Source organism: Macaca fascicularis, chromosome 15 (genome assembly GCF_037993035.2).
Source record: "Macaca fascicularis isolate 582-1 chromosome 15, T2T-MFA8v1.1".
NCBI classification, from domain to species: Eukaryota; Metazoa; Chordata; class Mammalia; order Primates; family Cercopithecidae; genus Macaca; species Macaca fascicularis.
In genome coordinates, this window is record NC_088389.1 from 18,245,978 (window position 1) to 18,267,500 (window position 21,523).

General features: G+C 38.1%; 1 protein-coding gene across 5 annotated transcripts in view; it reads right to left on the minus strand.

Moving 5' to 3' along the window:
• Positions 1-21,523, minus strand: part of PBX3 (PBX homeobox 3) — a 225,995-nt gene that overhangs the window by 188,645 nt on the left and 15,827 nt on the right. For 2 of the 5 annotated variants that reach the window (XM_074016540.1, XM_074016538.1), the window contains exon 1: positions 531-835. The exons of the other annotated variants lie outside the window; for them this stretch is intronic. The gene's annotated coding sequence lies outside the window, so the exon portion shown is untranslated. Of the gene's footprint in view, positions 1-530; positions 836-21,523 lie in introns of those variants that run through there. 5 annotated transcript variants of the gene reach the window in all.

Below are 21,523 nucleotides of genomic sequence, written 5' to 3' on the forward strand. Positions count from 1 at the left end.
GTGGAAGAATCACTTGAACCCGGTAGGCAGAGGTTGCAGTGAGCCAAGATTGGGCCACTACACTCCAGTCTGGGTGACAGAGCAAGAGTGATATCAGCAGGAAATGAAGTAGGTAGACCAAGGGCCAGTTCTTCCACAGTAACATCAAAAAATCAAGAAAAATCAGAATCAAATTTTTCAGTATGCCAGAAAATAGTCAAAGGTTTACAGCAACCATGTAAACACTGAATTTAAAAAAAAAATGACTTTAAATAGTCACCTTTAAAATGAGAGCCTTGTGACATTTTTACTTTCCCTTGTATCATCTCCCAACCTGGTTTAGTGGTAGGCTCAAAGTCAGTTGCCTGAATTTCCACTATGGGATACTGGTCCCTGGTTCTGAAGAAAGCAGAAGAGATCTTATTCTCGAGAACTATGTTTGTTTCTGGGGCCAGCCTTAAAAATTGTATTAGTCAGGGTTCTCCAGAAGGACAGAACTAACAGGATATACATATAAACAAAAGGGAATTTATTAGGGAGAATTGACTCACATGATCACGAGGTGAAGTCTCACAACAGGTTGTCTGCAAGCTGAGAAGGAAGGAAGCCAGTAGTGGCTTAGTCCAAGTCAAAAAGCCTCAAAAGTAGGGAAGACGACAGTGCAGCCTTCAGTCTGTGACCAAAGGCCCAGGAGCCCCCGGCAAACCACTGATGTAAGTCCAAGAGTCCAAAGGCCGAAGAACCCGAAGAACCTGGAGTCTGATGTCCAAGGACAGGAAGCATCCAGCATGGGAGAAAGATGAAAGCCAGAAGATTTAGCAAGCCAGCTTATCCCACCTTCTTCCTGCTTTGTTCTAGCTGCGCTGGCAGCTGATTGAATGGTGCCCACCCACACTGAGGGTAAATCTTCCTCTCCCAGGCCACTGACTCAAATGTTAACCTCCTACAGCAACACCCTCACAGACACACCCAGAAACAATACTCTACCAGCTATCTAGGCATCCTTCAACCCAATCAAGTTGACACCTAGTATTAACCATCCCAAGAACTAACACAAGGTGCTTGTCTGTTTCACCTAACTCAGATCTCACTCAGGGCAGAAAAACAGGGGACATTTTTCCAAAACATTGTAAGTAAAAGGAAAGACGTGCAGCCACCTGGGGCAAAAGACTTTAGGTGAGGCAAACAGTAAAGTATCAAAAGCCTAAAAGAAAGGCTAGGGAAGGGAGACTGTTTCTTGGAGAAATTAGGACATTTGAAAGCATCATATATACTATAAAATTCAGAAAGCCATGGGTATGCTCAGGGCAGGACACATGCTCAGCAAAGACCCAAGAATACTGTCAGCTTTCACCTGTGGCTGACCTCTAGGCTCAACACAAACAGGAAGGCACAGTCGTAAATGACCTAACCAAGTGATGAAGGAATGTCCCAAAACAGAGACAATCCACAAAGGCTGAGAAAGGGGGTTTTTTCTTTGCCTTTTTTCCTTTCTTCTTTTTGTTTTTCCTTCTTTATTTTATTTATTTATTTATTTAGGCTCTTGGCATTCAAGGAAATCTCTATCAAAATACTACCTGAACACAAACTAATGAAACAGAGACATCAGAAACCACACATGACAAATACCGACTTTATAAAAATAATTTTTGCAAGTCCAAACACAAACAGCCATAGTCCACTGCAAGCAACAAAAATAAACTCTGAGGAATGAGAATAATCTGATTTCCAGAGTTACTACCACATTAAAATATCTAATTCTCAACAACAACAACAAAATCACAAAACCTGGCTGGGTGCAGTGGCTCACAGCTCTAATCCCAGCACTTTAGGGGGCTGAGGCAGGTGGATCACCTGAGGTCAGGAGTTCGAGACCAGCATGGCCAACATGGCAAAACCCCATCTCTGCTAAAAATATAAAAATTAGCCGGAGTTGGTGCCATATGCCTGTAATCCTAGCTACTCGGGAGGCTGAAGCACAACAATCGTTTGAACCAGGGAGGCAGAGGTTGCAGTGAACCAAGATCACAGTACTGTCCTCCAGCCTGGGAGAAAGAGAGACTTCGCCTCAAAATAAACTAAAATATAAAATCACAAAACAACGCCAAGAAACGAAAACTATGGCCCATCCACAGAAGACATTAACAGAAACTCCCTGAGGAAGCACAGATATTGGACTTGCTAGACAAAGTCAGGTTTTTTGTTTGTTTGTTTTTCTCTTTTGAGACAAAGTCTCCGTCTGTCACTAAGGCTGGAGTGCAGTGGCACGATCTCGGCTCACTGCAACCTCTGCCTCCTGGGTTCAAGTGATCCTCCCACTTCAGTGTCCAGAGCAGCTAGGATTACAGGCGTGTGCCACCATGCCCGGCTAATTTTCTTGTATATTTATTAGAGAAGGGGTTTTATCATGTTGGCTAGCCTGGTCTCGAACTCCTGACCTCAGGTGATCTGCCCGCCTCAGCCTCTTAAAGTGCTGGGATTACAGGCATGAAGCTACTGCGCCCAGCCCAAAATAAGTTTCAAATATGCTTGAAGAACTAAAGGAAACCATGAACAAGGAGTTAAAAGAAACCAAGAGAATGGTGTTTTAACAAAAACAGAGTATTAGCAAAGATATTAAAGTTGCAAAAAGGGGTCAGGTATGGTGGCTCATGCCTGTAATCCCAGCACTTTGGGGGCTGAGGTGGGCATATTATTTGAGGTCAGGAGTTCGAAACCAGTCTGGCCAACATGGTGAAACCCCATCTCTACTAAAAATACAAAAATTAGCCGGGCATGGTGCCATACACCCGTAGTCCCAGCTATTCGGGAGGCTGAGGCATGAGAATCACTTGAACCCGGGAGGCAGAGGTTGCAGTGAGCTGAGATTGTGCCACTGCACTCCAGCCTGGGCAACAAGAGTAAAACTCCACCTCAAAAAAAGAAAAAGAATAGAAGGAAAATTAAAAGAGCCTAAGAGAACATCATGCATCCCAATGTATAATAACAGGACATCACGCATACCAACATCACACATGTTGGGACATCATGCACACCAACATATAATAATGGGAGTCCCAAAAAGAAAGGAGAGACAGAAAGGGACAGAAACAATATTTGACAAAATACTGGCTTTGAAAGCTTCCAAAATTTGATAAAAGACATTAAATTATACATCCAGAAGGTTCAATAAGCTCTAAGAAAGATACACACACAGAGATTCACACTGAGACACATTATAATCAAACTGTTGAAAGAAACAGAATCTTGAAAATAGCAAGGGAAGCAAACTCATTACATAGAAGGAATCTTCAAAAGGATTAACAAGGAAATTCTTATCAGAAACTATGAAGGTGAAAAAGCAATGGGACAACATATTTAAAAAGTGCTGAAAGAAAAAAAAAAAAAAACCTGCCTACTAAGAATTCTCTGGTAAAATTATCCTTCAAAAATGAAAAAAGAAAGTAACGCATTAAAAGTCACCCAGAAGCCAAGAAATTTCACTGTTAGTGGACCTACCTACGCTACAAGAAATGCTAAAAAGGATCCTTCAGGCTGAAATAAAAGGACACTAAACAGTAAGTCAAAACTATGAAGAAATAAAGAACTCCAGCGAAGATAACCGCAAGGTAAATATAAAAGCCAATATTAATGTATGTTTGGTATATAGCTCCTTATTGTTTCCTATATAAATAAAAGGCAAATGCATAAAACAATTATGGCTATTTTAACGAACACACACATACAAAAACGTAACAATAATATAAAAGAGAAAAATGGAGTTGTAAAGCAGTAGTTTCAATATGCTATTGAAACTAGGTGGGCAAAAGCAGATGACATGGTTTGGCTGTGTCCCCACCCAAATCTCATCTTGAATTCTCACATATTGTGGGAGGGGCCTGGTGGGAGGTAATTGAATCATGGGGGCAGGTCGTTCCCCATGCTGGTCTCATGATAGTTAGTAAGTCTCACAAGATCTGATGGTTTGAAAAAGGGGAGTTTCCCTGCACAAGCTCTTATTTGCTGCCATGTGAGACGTCCCTTTCACCTTCCGCCAAGATTATGAGGCCTCCCCAGCCACGTGGAACTGTAAGTCCATTAAACCTCTTTAGTTTGTAAATTGCTCGGTCTCGGGTATGTCTTTATCAGCAGCATGAAAATGAACTAATACACCAGATTGTTATAAACTTAGGATATTAATTGTAATCCCCATAATAATCACCAAGAAAATATCCAAAAATTATACACAAAAGGAAATTAGAAGGGGATCAAATTATATATGATAAAAACTCAAACACAAAAGAAGGTAATGGAGGGAATGAGAAACAAAAAAGTATAGGACATACTTAAGAAAATACAACATACCAAAACTCATAACATATAGCAAAAGCAATGCTCAGCAGTAAATTTACAGCCATAAATGCCTACGTTAAGAAAAAAAAAAGATCGCAAATCAATACCTAACTTTATACCTTAAAGAACTAGAAAAAGAAGAAAAAATTAAGCCCAAACCTAGCAGAAGAAAGTAAATAATAAAAGTTGGAGTGGAAACAACAAAACGTAGAATAGAAAAACAATAGAAAGAATCAATAAGACCAAAATTTGGTTCTTTGAAAAGATCAGCAAAATTAACAAACTTTATCTACACAAAGGAAAAAAAGGCTGGGCACAGTTGCTCACGCCTGTAATCCCAGCACTTTGGGAGGCTGAGGTGGGTGGATCACGAGGTCAAGAGTTCAAGACCAGTCTGGTCAAGATGATGAAACTCCATCTCTACTAAAAATACAAAAAATTAACCAGCTATGGTGGCGGGCGCCTGTAATCTCAGCTACTCGGGAGGCTGAGGCAGAGAATTGCTTGAACCCAGGAGACGGAGGTTGCAGTGAGCCAAGATCATGCCACTGCACTCTAGCCTCAATGACAGAGCAAGACTCCGTCTCAAAAAAAAAAAAAAAAAAAAAAGGAAAAAAAAGAGGGCCAGGAGCGGTGACTCACACCTGTAATCCAAGCACTTGGGGAGGCCAAGGCAAGCGGAATACCTGAGGTCAGGAATTTGAGACCAGCCTGGCCAACATGGTAAGACCCTGTCTCTACTAAAAAATACAAAAATTGGCCAGGTGTGTTGGTACACGCCTGTAGTCCCAGCTACTCGGGAGGCTGAGGCAGGAGAATCGCTTGAACCTGGGAGGAAGAGGTTGCAGTGAGCCGAGATCGTGCCACTGCACTCCTGCCTGGGCAACAAAGTGACATTCCATCTCAAAAAAAAAAAAAAAAAAGAGAGAGAGAGAAGATTTGAAAACAAAAATCAGAAATGAAAGTAGAGATGTTACTACCAACCTTACAGAAATAAAAAAGGATTATAAGAGAATTATATGAATAACTACATACCAACAAATTAGATAACTTGGAAGAAATGAGCAAATTCCTTGAAACACACAAATTACCTTAAGAGATGCAAGAAGAAACAGAAATCTGAACAGATCTATAACAAAGAAAGAGAGTAAAGTAATCAAAAAATCTTCCAAAAAAGAAAAGCCCAGAACCAAATGGCTTTTCTGGTGAATTGTACCAAGCATTTAAAGAATAACTAGGCTGGGTGCAGTGGCTCATGCCTGTAATCCCAGCACTCTGGGAGGCCGAGGCGAGCAGAATGCCTGAGCTCAGGAGTTTGTGAACAACCTGGGCAACATGGTAAAACCCCGTCTCTACTAAAATAAAAAATTTTTTTAAAAAAGAAAAGAAAAATAGCCAGGCATGGCAGTGTGCACCTGTAGTCCCAGCTACTTGGGAGGCTGAGGCAGGAGAATTGCTTGAACCCAGGAGGTGGAGGTTGCAGTGAGCCCAGATTACGCCACTTCACTCCAGCCTGGGTGACAGGGTGAGACTCCACCTCAAGAGGCTGGGAGCAGCGGCTCACACCTGTAATCCCAGCACCTTGGGTGGCTGAGGCAGGCAGATTACCTGAGCTCAGGAGTTCGAGACCAGCCTGGGCAACATGGCAAAATCCCATCTCTACTAAAAATACAAAAAAATTAGCTGGGCATGGTGTCACATGTCTGTAGTGCCAGCTACTCAGGAGGCTGAGGCACAAGAATCGCTTGAACCTGGGAGGCAGAGGTTGCAGTGAGCCGAGATTGCACCACTGCACTCTAGCCTGGTGACAGACTCCGTCTCAAAAAAAAAGAAAAAGAAAAAAAAAAATCATGTGTCAGCCAGGCACAGTGGCTCATGCCTATAATTCCAGCACTTTGGGAGGCAGAAGCAGGCAGATCACTGGAATCCATCTCAAAAACAAACAAAAAAAAGCCACAATACTTCTAACTCATTCTATGATGAAAGTAACATCAATATCCTGCAGACCAGGCACAGTGGCTCACACCTGTAATCCCAGCACGCTGAGAAGCTGAGGCAGGTGGATTGCTTGAGCGCAGGAGTTCAAGACCAGTCTGGGCAACATGGCAAAACCCCGTCTCTACAAAAAATACAAAAAAAATTAGCCAGGCATGGTGGCATGTGCCTAAAGTCCCAGATACTCAGGAGGGGAGGCTGAGGTGGGAGAACCGCTTGAGCCCAGGAGGCGGAGGTTGCAGTGAGCCAAGACTGCACCACTGCACTCCAGCCTAGGCAACAGAGCAAAATCCTATTTAAAAAAAGAAAAGAAAGGAAGTACTATTGTGATATTGAAGCCAGATGAAATTACCACAAGAAAACTATAGACCAATATCTTTTATAAGTGTAGATACAAAAATCCTCAACAAACTCCTATCTAACCAAATCCAACAATATTTTTAAAGGATTTTACATTATGACCAAATGGAATTTACTCCAAAAATGCAAGAGTGGTTCAACATACAAAGCCAATCAAGGATGAAGACAAAAAAGTATCTGACAAAATCCAGCACACTTTCAAGATAAAAACACTCAGAAAACTAGAAATAAAAGTGAACTTCCTCAACATGGTAAAAAGCTTTTATGAAAAACCCATAGGTGGCCGGGCGCGGTGGCTCAAGCCTGTAATCCCAGCACTTTGGGAGGCCGAGACGGGTGGATCACGAGGTCAGGAGATCGAGACCATCCTGGCTAACACGGTGAAACCCCGTCTCTACTAAAAAAATACAAAAAAATTAGCCGGGCGAGGTGGCGGGCGCCTGTAGTCCCAGCTACTCGGGAGGCTGAGGCAGGAGAATGGCGGGAACCCGGGAGGCGGAGCTTGCAGTGAGCCGAGATCGCGCCACTGCACTCCAGCCCGGGCGACAGAGCGAGACTCCGTCTCAAAAAAAAAACAAAAAAAAACAAAAAAAAACAAAAAAAAAAACCTATAGGTAACAATATACTCAATGGTGAAAGACTTAAAGCTTTCCCACTAATATCAAGAACCAAGACAAGGATGCCAGTTTCTACCAGTCACTCAACATTGTATGGGAAGTTCTAGTCAGATCACTGAGGAAAGAAAAAGAAATAAAAGGCATCCAAATTGGAAAGGAATACGTAAACTATCTTTATTTGTAGTTGTCACGACCCTATATATAGAAAATTTCAAAGAATCCACACCAAAAAACCTGCTAGAGTCAATAAACAAATACATTTAACCAGGGAGGTGAAAGATTGGTACGATGAAAACTATTAGACATTGATGAAAGAAATTAAAGACTTAAATACATGTAAAGACATCCAATGTTCATGGATTGGAAGACTTAATATTGTTAAGATGGCAATACCACCCAAAACAATGTACAAATTCACTGCAACTCCTATCACAATTTTTTGCAGAAATAGAAAAGCCAGTACTCAAAATCATATGGAATTGCAAGGGGGCTCAACTATTCAAAACAATCTTGAAAAAGAACAAAGTTAATAGATCCTCACTTTCTGATTTCAAAACTGACTGCAAAGCTACAGTAATCAAAACAGTGTACTAATGGAATAAGGATAGACATATGGATCGATGAAATAGAACTACGAATCCAGAAATAAACACGTATATCTGTAACCAATTTACTTTTGACAAAGGTGCAAAAACATTCAATGAGGGAAAGAATAGTATCTTCAACAAATGGTACTAGAACAACTGAATATCCACATCCAAACGAATGAATTTGGACCACTACCTCACACCATATTCAAAAATTAACTCAAACGGATTAACCACCTAAATATAAGACCTAAAACCATAAACGTTTTTAAAAATTGGCAAAAGATTTGGACATTTTTCCAAGGACAAACAAATGACCAATGAGCACACAAAAAGATTATCATTATTCGTTCTTTAGGGAAATGAAAAGTAAAACCACAGTGAGATACCAATTCACACTCACTACATGGTGATAACAAAAATGGAAAATAATAAGTGTCGATAAGAAATTGGAACTCTGTGAGCCAGGCAGAGTGGCTCATGCCTATAATCCCACCAATTTGGGAGGCTGAGGTGGGCAGATCACCTGAAGTCAGGAGTTCGAGACCAGCTTGGCCAACATGGTGAAACCCCATCTCTATAAAAAATACAAAAATTAGCTGGGCGTGGTGGTGCGTGCCTGTAGTCCCAGCTACTTGGGACGCTGAGGCAGGAGAATCACTTGAATGTAGGAAGCAGAGGTTGCAGTAAGCAAGATTGCACCACTGTACTCCAGTCTGGGTGACAGAGCGAGACTCTGTCTCAAAAAACACAAAGAAACTGGAACCCTGTACATGGCTGTGGGGATGTAAAATGATAGACCTACTATGGAAAATCATTTGGCATTTGCTCAAAAAGTTAAACATGGAATTACACATGATCTAGCAGTTCTACTCCTAGATGTACACCAAAAGAATTAAAAACAGGTAATCAAATAAATACCTGTACACAAATATTCCAAACAGCACTATTCACAATAGCCAAAAAGTAAAAAAATACCAACTGCCCATTAGCTGATGAATGGATAAACAAATTGTAGTATACCCATACAATGAAATATTACTCAGCCATAAAAAAAAATGAAGTACTGATATATGCTACAGCATGGAAGAACCTTAAAAACATTAAGTGAAAGATGCCAGTCACGAAGAACCAAATACTTATGATCCCATTTATATGAAATATCCAGACTAGGTAAATCGGTAGAGATAGAAAGCAGATTGGTGGTTGCCAGGGGTTGAGAAAGGAGAAATAGGGAATGACTGTTTAATAGGTGACATGGTTTGGATCTGTGTCCTTACCCAAATCTCATGTCAAATTGTAATCCCCAAAGTTGGAGGTGGGGCCTGGTAGGAGGTGACTGGGTAATGGAGGGGATTTCTATGGTTTAGCACCATCCGCCTAGTGCTGTTCTCATGATAGAGTTTTCGCAAGATCTAGTTGTTAAAAGTGTGTAGCAGCTCCCCACACTCTTCCTCCTGCTCCGGCCATGTACGACATGCTGGCTTCCCCTTCACCTTCTGCCATGACTGTAAGTTTCCTGAGGCCTTCCCAACCATGCCTCCTGTACAGCCTGTGGAACTGTGTGCCAATTAAACATCTCTTCTTTATAAATTACCCAGTCTCAGTTATTTATTTATAGCAGTGCCAGAACAGACTAATAGGTATGGGGTTTCTTTTGAGGGGATGAAAATGTTTCAGAACTAGAAAGAAGTGGTGGTTGCACAACAATGTGAATGTACTAAATGTCACTAATTACCTACTTTAAAACAGTTACTTTTAGGTTATGCAAATTTTACCTAAATATGAAAAAAACCAATGTCCTCAAACAAAAAGAACAAATATACACTGCTGGTATTGAATATAAACTGGCACACACACTTTGGAAAATAATTCAACATTATCTAGCAAAGTTGATAATGAGCATATGCTATGACCCTGCAGTTCTACTCTACTATCCCTCCCAGGTGGAAAACGACCACTCCTCTGGGGTCACCTATGCTAGAAACAGACGCTCTTGTTTTCTCCTTCTCCCTCACATACTACATTCAATTCATTTTTAAAAACAGATATTGAGTGCCTCCTACTATGTGCCAGAGGACAAAACAGTAAACAAAACACAGTATCTCTGCCCTCACTGAGTTCACAATTTCCTGGAGGCAACAGAAAATTAAATATATAATTAAATACAGTGTCATGAGCACAGTAACAAGGGGGAACACAGGATACTACTGGAGCACATAAGATAGGTTATCAGACTTAGGTAGATTATCAACAGACTCAGAGGTGGTCAAAAGGCTTCCTGAAAGGACATCCAGGCTAGGATCTGAAAGATAATAGGAGTCAGTCAAGTGAACGAAGGGACACAAAAATTCTCTAACCAATCGCCTAATCCTTCCTTCTCATTTTTCAGTTTTATTAAAACCATTGTTTCCTCTTTTTTAAACCCCACTATTACCCCATCACAAATAAATATCATCTCTGATCTCCAAAGGCTCATAAGTAATATGCTCCTTCTAAGTTTCCAAAGTGAACTATGTAAAAAATCTGATCAGATCAATCCCTTGTTTGAACCCACCAGTAGCTAGCCAAAGTATAGAACAAAGACCCTACTACCACAGAACTGACGCCTCAATGATGTCATCCCTGCCTGTCTCATTACCTGCCTCTACTTACTTAATAGCCTAGTTTGTATTTATAAATGACCCAGCTTGTATTTATCCACATATATCACTCTTTTTTCTGGGGGGGAGGGTAGAGGTGGTGTCGCCCTATGTTGCCCAGACTGGTCTCAAACTCCTGGGCTCAAGCAATTCTCTCATCTTGGCTCTCAAAGTGCTGAGATTACAGGCATGGGCCTGCAAACACGTGCCCCAGTATGTTTCTCGAAGAGATAAATGAATAGATAAGATAACAGCAATAGCTGCAATTTATTAAGCATCTATTACATACCAGGTATCACATTAGGTCCTGTACATACATTCACCTCTAATTCTCACAATCCTGAAAGCTACGAATTAGTGGCCTTACTTTAGGAAAAAGAAAACTAAAGCTCAGGAAAAATTAGGTAACTTGCCAAAGTTACAAATTAACTAACCAGCAGTTCAGAAGTAGGACTCATCTATTGATTTCCAAAATCACTATTGTTCTGCATCAAGCTGCCTTTCAGACTACTCTTAAATATTGTATCTCTCCAAATATCAACACATCTTGTTATTTATAAACTACCTTCCCCGAAGTGAACATCACTTAGAATTGTCTGCCTGTAATTATGTTAAGATGTGCCAAGCTACTTTAGGAGTACTAACCCAGTTCCCAAAACACAAAAGTGAAAAAGAACTAGTAATTATTAATAGCCCAATCACCTCAATAAAGCAATACCTGTCAATCACGTAAGATTGGAAAGAAAAGCAAACTTTTTGTTTCGTATAACAAAGTTGAAAATCACCTTATTATTCCTTAATACTTCACATAATAAGCATTTTAGTGTGCTTCAGAGTAGAATGAAAGACGCTCTACTTATCCCAGACACGTAACTGCCCTCAGGAGGCACATGATACAGAAAGATTCACTTTGAATTAGGCAGTACATGCTTCATATGTACTAAGAGGTTAATATTCAACTTTTCATATATCTACCACCTACCTCCAATTATACCAGCAGACACAACATGAATTCGGGTCACACTGGGGTCCCCCTGGTTACCCAGCATGCTAAAATGATAACCTCTCACCCTTGCGCTACTCTCCTCAAAATAAAACATATCCCAAGAAATTAAGACCCAACAGGATTAAAAATTCAAATTCTGAAGAATGTAAAGGCTAAACAATGCTAACACAGACTTAAACATTAAAGGAAAGGAAGAAAAGTAGGTAGGAAAGGAGAAAATAAAATTATCAATAGCAAATATTCAGTACCTACTATCAACCAGGCATTACACTAGATATTTTCACACAAATTATTTCATTTAATAGATCATTAATGTTGCTTAAATAACTGAAAAAAGTATGATTTTACATCTCAATTTTGCTAAAATTAGTCCTGAGCGGGAAGGTATCATGCAAGGAGAGTAACCTTACTTCTTATTCCTCTATTATTTGTACCATTTTAATGGGAATTTTATATTAATCTTTGACAAGCCATGAAATTTTATATTTTCACCATGACCAACCCATGAAATTTACCAACTTTGTCCATGATTCATACCAGGTCATAGTTATAATGTCTGCTATGCATTTTAGCTAAATAACCATTGAAACTTCTCCCTTTGGACAGAATAAAATATCTGCCTACAATTAAAACAGGAATTGTTAACTACAAGCAGTTAAAGTTTACAGCATTGTTTGACAGTTGCAAAGATAAGCCAGTAAAAAGCCTGGGACGTTGTGTCTACCTGTACTTCCCACACATATGAACAACAGTGTGATATCTCTTAGCATCATAAAATCAATCTCAGATTAAGTAATGAAATATGCACCAGCCTTTTCCCAGAACCTTTGACAAATCACACACAATCCTAAATCTTCATAAATCATGATTAAAGACAAGTATATCATCACCAACACATATATCTTCCCAAGCCTGACCCAGAGACTAATGAGAAAAGGCCTAGACTATCTCATCTGATTAATTAATTCAAAATGTCTGCTGTTATTCAAATGTGAGGCTGGTATTATTTGAATAACACTTGACAGCAGCGCCTGAAGATATCATTTCTGATTTGTGAAGCTGCTGCTGCATAACTGATGATAGTTTATGAAAATGTTCCAATGAAGCTGCTTTTCTTGGCACAACTGTGAAAGATTTGCCAAAGAGGTGGTTCTTTTTTTGTCAGTAGTTGATGTTGCTAGTGTTGTCAAATATTTCCAAAATACATAATCTCTGGAGTCTTTTTTTCTTAAATATTGCCACAATAGCAGCTTTCCACCTTCCAAGTTTGATTTGCCTGAATACAAACTGCATCCCAGGAGCCCTCTCTCCTTTTTAAGAAGCTAAATAGCACCTTCCCAGGATTCATCCAGTCCCTTCCACTAGCTTTTTAAATTTTTAACGGACTTTGACACTGTGCTGGCTGAGTAAGAATCTGAGTTTGGGGGTCATTTTTTCCTTACTGAATAGTATTCCTTCCTTCTAAAGTATCAGAAGGAAGATCAAAAGATCTCAAGGTAATACAAGATGTTTTACATTGAGGAGCAAAAATAAATATATTTTAATGCCCAGGTACTATATTCCCCTTCAAAAACTATTATAGCTTTCTGGTCAAAATTAATGGAGCTAAAAGAATCTCAGAATCAACATTATGTATTTATGTGCTAAACCACTTTTTACTCTGGAGATTTTTTTCAACAGTTCATATTACACATGTCACTATCAGAGAATATTACTGGTAGATTCTTTAACTTACAGGCCTTCGTGTTATTTCTGAACTCAATTTTTCCTTCTCTGCTATTCTAGTATAGGCTATAAAGACTCTGAATTCAGAGATACGTTAAATACACTGCAATGTACATCCCCCCATCATCCAAATTTCTTCTTCCTTGCCACTTAAAATTCACTTGCTTGTAGAAGCCTTCTTCATTTACAATTCCCTTCCATTTCCTCTTCTATGCAATCCATTTTTCGATACTGCAAAACAACATTAATGCTTAACCAATGTGATAGCAACAAATACAAATTATACCTAACCAGTTGAGCTTAAATAAATTAATAAGTGGTTAGGAGCTAATTAACAAACAACTCACTCAGTTAAAAAAAAAAAAAAAGTCAAAGAATCAGAATATTAAACTGAAAAAGGCCTTGGAAATCTCCTAGTCCAACTTCCTTATTTTGTAAATAATCACCCTAAGGCTTGCCCAGGAACCCCAGGAAGCTTACACTAGTTCTGTATGGAAAACTATGATCCAACAAAATGTGATCTGTTGATCTATCCTTTTTTTCCCTTTATGTGTGCAGTCAAGACTGATTACAGGGTCTGCCTTCTAAAGGAAGGAGCTGTTTCCACACTGAAGAATATTCAGCAGAATATCATATTTGTGTAGGCACTTAACAAATACCCTAAGAGGATCACGCTAATGGCTTGAGGATATATTCTGTTGCCTTTAGATCAGCATACTAAAAACCTGTTTCTTTCCAGGTAAGGTAACCATTCTGTATAGATACTACAGATGAAAATAAAATAATGCTCTCAGAGCAAATTATATTACATAAGCATTTCAATTTACACAGACTTGCAGTTCTGAAACGGTGTCCATGGACCCCTGGCGGTCCCTGAGATCCTTTCAGGAGTCCACAAACTTAAAATTATTTTTACAGTAATAAGATATTGGTCTTTTTCACTGTGTTGACATTTATCCTGATGGTGCACAAAGCAAAGGTGGATAAAACTGCTGGCACCACTGCACAAAGCAAGACAGTGGCACCACACTATACTAACAATGTATTCTTTACCACTAGGCACTTAAATTTTTTTTAAAGGCCAGTTTCACTTCACAATGCCCTTGATGAAACAGTAAAAATTATTAACTCAATCACACCTTCACTGTGTCTTTTTAATATTCTGTGACAAAATATAAATTATCCACAAAGCACTTAGGCTGTATGCCAAGTGTGAGGAAAGCACTTGCATAACTGTGAGTTGCAAGCTGAACTAGATGCTTAAAAAAAAAATTAACAAATTATGGCTATTTCAGCTTAGATATTTTGGCAGACCTTTTTTCATAAAGAAACCAAGTAAACCTATACTTCAAGTAAAACAATAAACAGTTTTGGTGCTAATAATAAAATTCATGCTTTCAAGCAAAAATTAGAATTTTGAAACACTGTGTCCTCCACTGTAAGTATGAAAGTTTCCCAGCACTTAAAAACTTTCCCGATAAGTTTGGTGGTAATATTAACAAACGTAATTTCTTTCTTTTTTTTTTTTTTTTTTTTTGAGACGGAGTCTTGCTCTGTTGCCCAGGCTGGAGTACAGTGGCACGATCTCGGCTCACTGCAACCTCAGCCTTCCAAGTTCAAGAGATTCTCCTGCCTCAGCCTCCCAAGTAGCTGGATTACAGGCATGTGCTACCACGCCTAGCTAATTTTTGTATTTTTAGTAGAGGGGGTTTTTCCATGTTGGCCAGGCTGATCTCAAACTCCTGACCTCAGGTGATCTGCCCGCCTCAGCCTCCCAAAGTGCTGGGATTACAGGCATAAGCCACCATGCCCAGACAACAAATGTAATTTTTTGACACAGTATAATCCAATGTGTTAACACGTGTAAGATATTGAGTAAACAGTGAACCAATATTTTCCAAATGACCAAGACATGGTGTTGTAACATCATGCAAGGGTAGAAAAGCCATTCAAAATACCAGTTAGATCAGTAGATTTTAATAAAACAAAATAGAAAAAGTTTATTGAGATGGCTTCAGATTCCACACTTGAAGTAATCACTTGTCAAGTTTTAGTACGGTATGAAAAAAGAACACCCACGGTGATCTCTAATGGCTACTAAAATACTCTTTCCTTTTCCAATTATGTATCTGTATGAGGCCAGATATTTCTTCATATACATCAACCATATGATGACAGACTGAATGCAAAGGCAGATATAAGAATGCAGTCATCTTCCATTAAGCCTGACATTTAAAAGATTTGCAAAAATATAAAACAATGCTATTCTTCTTATCATTTAGTTTTGCTTAGTTTTGTTTCAGAAAATGCTGTTTAGGATAACATATAACAAGCTGATAATTGTAATAAAACTATGCTAGCGTAATAGAATTATGATTTTAATTTTTAAATTAACTTAATGTTTTAAAAACTTGTTTTAATTTTTAATACAATAAATAGTGATAGAGATTAAACCCGTATAAACAAAAATTATTTTAGGAGTATAAAGGAGTCCTAAGATCAAAAAGTTTGAGAATAAATGATACAAATATTTTCCTCAAAAGTCTTTACATAGGAAAGTTTAACAAATTAAACACAGATTCTAACCCAAGAAATAATCTACTTTTTTTTTTTTTTTTTTTTTTGAGACGGAGTCTCGCTCTGTCGCCCAGGCTGGAATGCAGTGGCCGGATCTCAGCTCACTGCAAGCTCTGCCTCCCGGGTCTACGCCATTCTCCTGCCTCAGCCTCCCGAGTAGCTGGGACTACAAGGGCCCGCCACCTTGCCCGGCTAGTTTTTTGTATTTTTTAGTAGAGACGGGGTTTCACCAGGTTAGCCAGGATGGTCTCGATCTGCTGACCTCGTGATCCACCCGTCTCGGCCTCCCAAAGTGCTGGGATTACAGGCTTGAGCCACCGTGCCCGGCCATAATCTACTTATTTTATATACACACGGACAACATGTATCTTAAAAGAATTCTATCACATAGCAGAAATTAAATCCCTATAAAGCAACATGAAATAACAAAACATTTACCAAAAAGACAAACTTGCCCTCCACCACCCACAATGACCTTACATCATCTAGGTCATAAACCAGTACTTTTTTTTTTTTTTGTATCATTCTTACAAGGTAATATATGCTAATTACCAAATAAATCCTTCAACAACTCATGTCCCTAATTTCAGATTTCCCTCTTCTAACCTCCCTGACCTTTTTCTCTTGTCCTACTAGTACCTGAGTCTCATTGCTAGCCTGCTCCTCCCTTTCATGTAATTGTTCTATTCCATTTTCCTGATTCTTTCCCCTCAGTACAATCAAAGATTCACTACACTCAGAAACCACTGGGTAGAAAGCAGATCCACTAGGCTTCTCAGAAGAAAGTGGACTGCAGTTACAAATTTGGACAAAATGTAATTTTTTAAAAAGTCTACCTCTACAAAGCTGTTGTTAACCCAAGGTCCATGGTATCCATGAGGGATCCATGAATGATATTCAAGGTATAAACTCCCTGAAACTGTATTCAAACTTGTATGAGTATGTGCACCTTTCTAGAAAGTGAGCAGTGGGTCCACTGCTTTTATCATGTTCACATAGGAAACTACACCAAAATACAGATTAAAGATTCCCTGCACTACAGCTTTCTGGAGTACCACAAGCATAGATACTTGTGAATGGTGGTATGAACAGATATTAACTATTACATGAAGAAAGGGCAGATTTTTGAATTACATGACTTTTTAAGAATAAGGACGAAATCAGAATAAAATATTCACCAGCCAAATAGTTATGAGCTTTCCATGTCTTAATGGTTTTCATGAAGCAAAATACTTGGCAGTTGGTTTAATGCTATTGGTTTAATGATTGAGATTCAGAAATATATATCAGCCTAACTCACCACTTAGCATTCACCAAATTCACCAGTCACTTGAATTTGTCTTTTAGTATTACAACTAAGAGAATCCATGACAAAATTACTTCCAATGGCTTTCCATTATAAACAATTGGGGTTTTGTTTTTTAACTGTTTCAAAATGCTGTTAAGGGTTACTGTTAACAAAGCAAGTGAATATAAAATATAATTTTCCAGGTCTTTCCACCTGATGAGTGACAGCAACACATCAGTGGTTGATTCAAAATAGGAAGTAAACAGTTCAACAATGACTGTAACACAGAGAAGTCAAATAAGTCTAAAAGAACAAAAAACTATAGCAATTAAGTAAATGATACCTTACTATATTCTGTTCCTAATCATGCTAAATTTAAAATTAGCATTCATTTCAATAACTCATAATCATAGTACATTTTTATTTAACTACTCTTAGGTTAATCTTTGGACTAGTCAAATACATGTGACCCATCTGTCACCTTTGAAGATAATTATTTAATTTATCATTAACTTAAACAGTGATTTCTGTACCTTATAGATAGAAAACTCGGCTAGGAAACTGTACAGTTTAAAATGAATATAAATCAATCATTATGACAGAAGAACTTATTTGAGAGTCAAAATGAACAAAATATTCTGTGTCAGCAAAATGTCTCTTGTCAAAATCTACTCTTTAAGATTTCATTATAATGTACTAAAACAAATGTCCTTCCCAACTCTATAGAGAAACAAGTCTTAAATCATCCTAATTCAACCCTACAATTTGGAAACACACAAATATTTCCTCGCTAGGAAACAGATTGCTTATTATCATAGTTTTAAAGTTAAAACTTTAAAGGTGAATATTCAACTTCAAGCATGTTACCAGGAGTTTTCACCACAGATTTTTCGATTTTTAAAATATTATCATTAATGATAGCAATGGAGCAGTAATACATATAAATTACTTTACAAATAATTTACATATAAATTACTTAGGATCCAGGTAGGTAGCTATGGCAGTTTTCTTATACTGTACGTATATAGTTGCTATAATTAAGATAAATTTCTATATAAAGAATTAGAAGAATATAATATCAGATTTAATGTATTCAGCAGATACATATCCAATAATGCACAAAGGCGGCATGCATTTATTTAAAAACGCTACTGAGCAGTTTCTGTGTGCTAAAAAAATAGATGGCAGATAGACCCTGCCCTCGAAGAACTTACAGTCCCTTCAAGAATGAAAACTAAAATAAAAATAGTCCTCCCATTCCTAAATGAATTTTTGTAGCATACCACTATCAGTATTAACTTAGGCCAATTTTATCCAGTGATGAACTTTAATGACTCAGAAAATATCAAATTTATAAATTATAATAAGAATAAGCCCTTCTAAGTAGATAAATAAAATCTCTCATTATTCTCTCCATTCAATCATAATACTCCTTACGTCGTCTTATACCCAAACTCTTCTCTTTTTTCCCACAGCTTGTTACCTCAATAATCAAGTCTAGATTTATGACTGCACATCCCGCATGAGTTACTTTGGAGCTTTAAAAATGAACAACAACAACAACAACAAAAAGTGATAATTGGGAATGGTAGTACAAGATTCAAGTTTTACAGACGAAATACATTTTTAGTTGTCTATTTCTAAGAATGTGCCTGTAAAAGACTTGCAATATAAATAATACACTAAAAATAAATATTTTTAAGTAAAGAAGAAAAATACAGGTAGTATTTGTATTCACATCCCTCCAACTAGTTTTCTGCCCTTTAAATGTGCGGTCTCAAGTGGCCAGTAATCATATTATCAGGTATCAGGAGGGTGTATTGTTTCAATTTTTATAAGAACTAATTTCTTGGTCAAGCGCTGTGTCTCACACCTGTAATCCCAGCACTCTGGGAGGCCAAGGTGGGCAGATAACCTGAGCTCAGGAGTTTGAGACCAGCCTGGGCAACACGGTGAACAACAGTCTTCACAAAAAAACACAAAAATTAGCAGGGCGCAGTGGCGTGCGCCTGTAGTCTCGACTATTTGGGAGGCTGACGTGGGAGGATCACTTGAGCCAGGAGGCAGAGGTTGCAGTGAGCCATGACTGCACCACTGTACTCCAGTCAGCCTGGGCAACAAAGTGAGACACTCTCTCAAATAAACAAACAAAAAAAAACACTAATATCTTTAAAATACCAATATAAGCAATTTTAAATGATGACATTGATGAGAACCTGTTACCAGGGTCAATATCTGTATATAATATGCTTCTGGAGCCTCCATTAAAAAAGGTAATTTGAGGATTATAAAATTTAAAATAAGGCTTTTATTTTAATTTTATTGATTGGATTTCTTAGATGGCTAGACTCTACAGCCTTCACAGTAGCCGTCAAGAACCCCATGTCTACAAAACTAGGCAGAGGTAACAGACTATCTAGACAAATCAGTGCAAGGGGAGGAATATTGATTTTTCTGCATTTCTCTTTGAACTATAATTATATCCCAATATATAGAGTTCTAAAAATAAAATATAAAAACAAGCTTAAATCTACCGTAACTGTCCCTAAAAAGCAAACCTTTGCAAACAATCAGCAAAGGCAACTCTAAGCAATGATCTAAAACTCTAATGTCCTAAGGTTCCAAGAACCATTGCAGATCTTAAAATAACAGCTTCACCTTAGAAAAATGTAGCGTATTTCTAACTAAAAATTGAAACTTTTTGCAAAACAATATTTTTCTTATAGCATGTAGTTCCCCCAAAAGGCGATAAACTCTTTATTCTTGCTTTGTGCCTTAAGACATAATCTGCTTTTATCCGTTAGCAAAATATGAACCAGCTACTAGGCTGACAATGCCAAGAACCATGACAAAATGGATTATTAATGAGAAACTGAACTCCAGAACTCTATTAATTTATGTCTTCCTGTCGGATCCAAAAGATATATCAGCCTTCTCACTCAAAAGAAAAAAATGCCAACACTGTACTTTGTTTTAAAGTTCTCCACAGATGAAGAATTCATTATCCAAAGTACAGTTCTGTTATTTCAGGCTTTCTTGTAGAATAAAGAATCTTTATCAAATGGCTAAGAAAGCTGCTGACAAGTGCAAGTACCTTGCAAAATATATTTACGTCAAACATTCACTGAGAAAAACCAGGGGGAGGGGCAGGAAAAAGGTGAAAGCCCCTGCAACACTCCTATCCCCATCCTGTCCTTGCAGTGTTTAGAAAACTAAGCTCTTTTGATTCCAGCTGTAAAATAGTAAGCAGCATTAATACAATTTCATGTTTGTGGGCTTTTAAAATTCCTAATTACACTAATTATTCTGACATGAAGGAAAATGATCTAACAAGTGAAGAAAAGAATGTGTGATTTCTTTATGCATAAACAACAATGTTTAAGTGACATAAAATATCCTTTTAAGCTTCCACAAAAAAAAATCTATCTAATCTATGCTTATCATAATATTTATGAAATAAAAAAACCAGAGAGGAAAAATTGCTATAATGTACTCTGTGTGACCTCTGCTTTCCACAGAGAATGAAAACAGCCTTTTGCTTTTCAATCCCCATCAAAGTGGAGTAAAAGGAGGGACAGCGTTCCCGTGCTCACTGCCATTAATCATTGCTTTCTTCAAGCAAGTGCGTATTAATTTCTGTCATCCCAAACATCATCGAGTATTGTTACAGCACCGTTCACTCCTCATTCACCACCAGTTGTTACCAGTTTCCCTACACTGAGCAGAGACAGGGTGAATCGTGTGGATTTCAGTGTTAGAGGCCTTTATCCCTGGGGTGCTGACACCAATTAAGCCATTTCAAGAAGAAATGAGAACAGGCCCAACCCTTCCATGTAACAAGAGCTTGCACCTAGCTTTGGCAGGTTGCCATTTTCTCTGGCTTCACACTATAGAAATACTCTTCTCCATATCCCTTTGAATGATTCAGGCTGTTTACATGTAATCGGTAACAATATCTTTTTTTTCATTTCTGCAGGTTCAAACTTAATGCCCAACACAACCTCACACAAAAAGATGGTAATCTAGAAAGATTAATGTTATTATTACAAAATCATTAAATTCAGGTTATGAAATAAAAACATATATTCCTTGACAGGTTTTTTTCCCCCACAAACAGCATTTCAAAGAAAAATTAGACTGCAAAAGCTATTGCTTTTCTCAAACTGGGCTAATTGAAGATAAAATATTTTACGCCATTGGCTCAATTTCAGCACTGTATTTGCTGAGAGACTGTATATACAAAGGAATATAAACCAGATACTTCCAATATAAATGGCACAGTTTGTGTCCAGTTTAAAGAGGCTTACTACCAACCAACGCTGTATTGACATTTGCTTTCTTTCCAAGTCTTTGGCCATGCACTAAAGGCTATGCTTTGTAAAAGGTTATCTCTAAGTCCAAAAAAAATCTGCTCA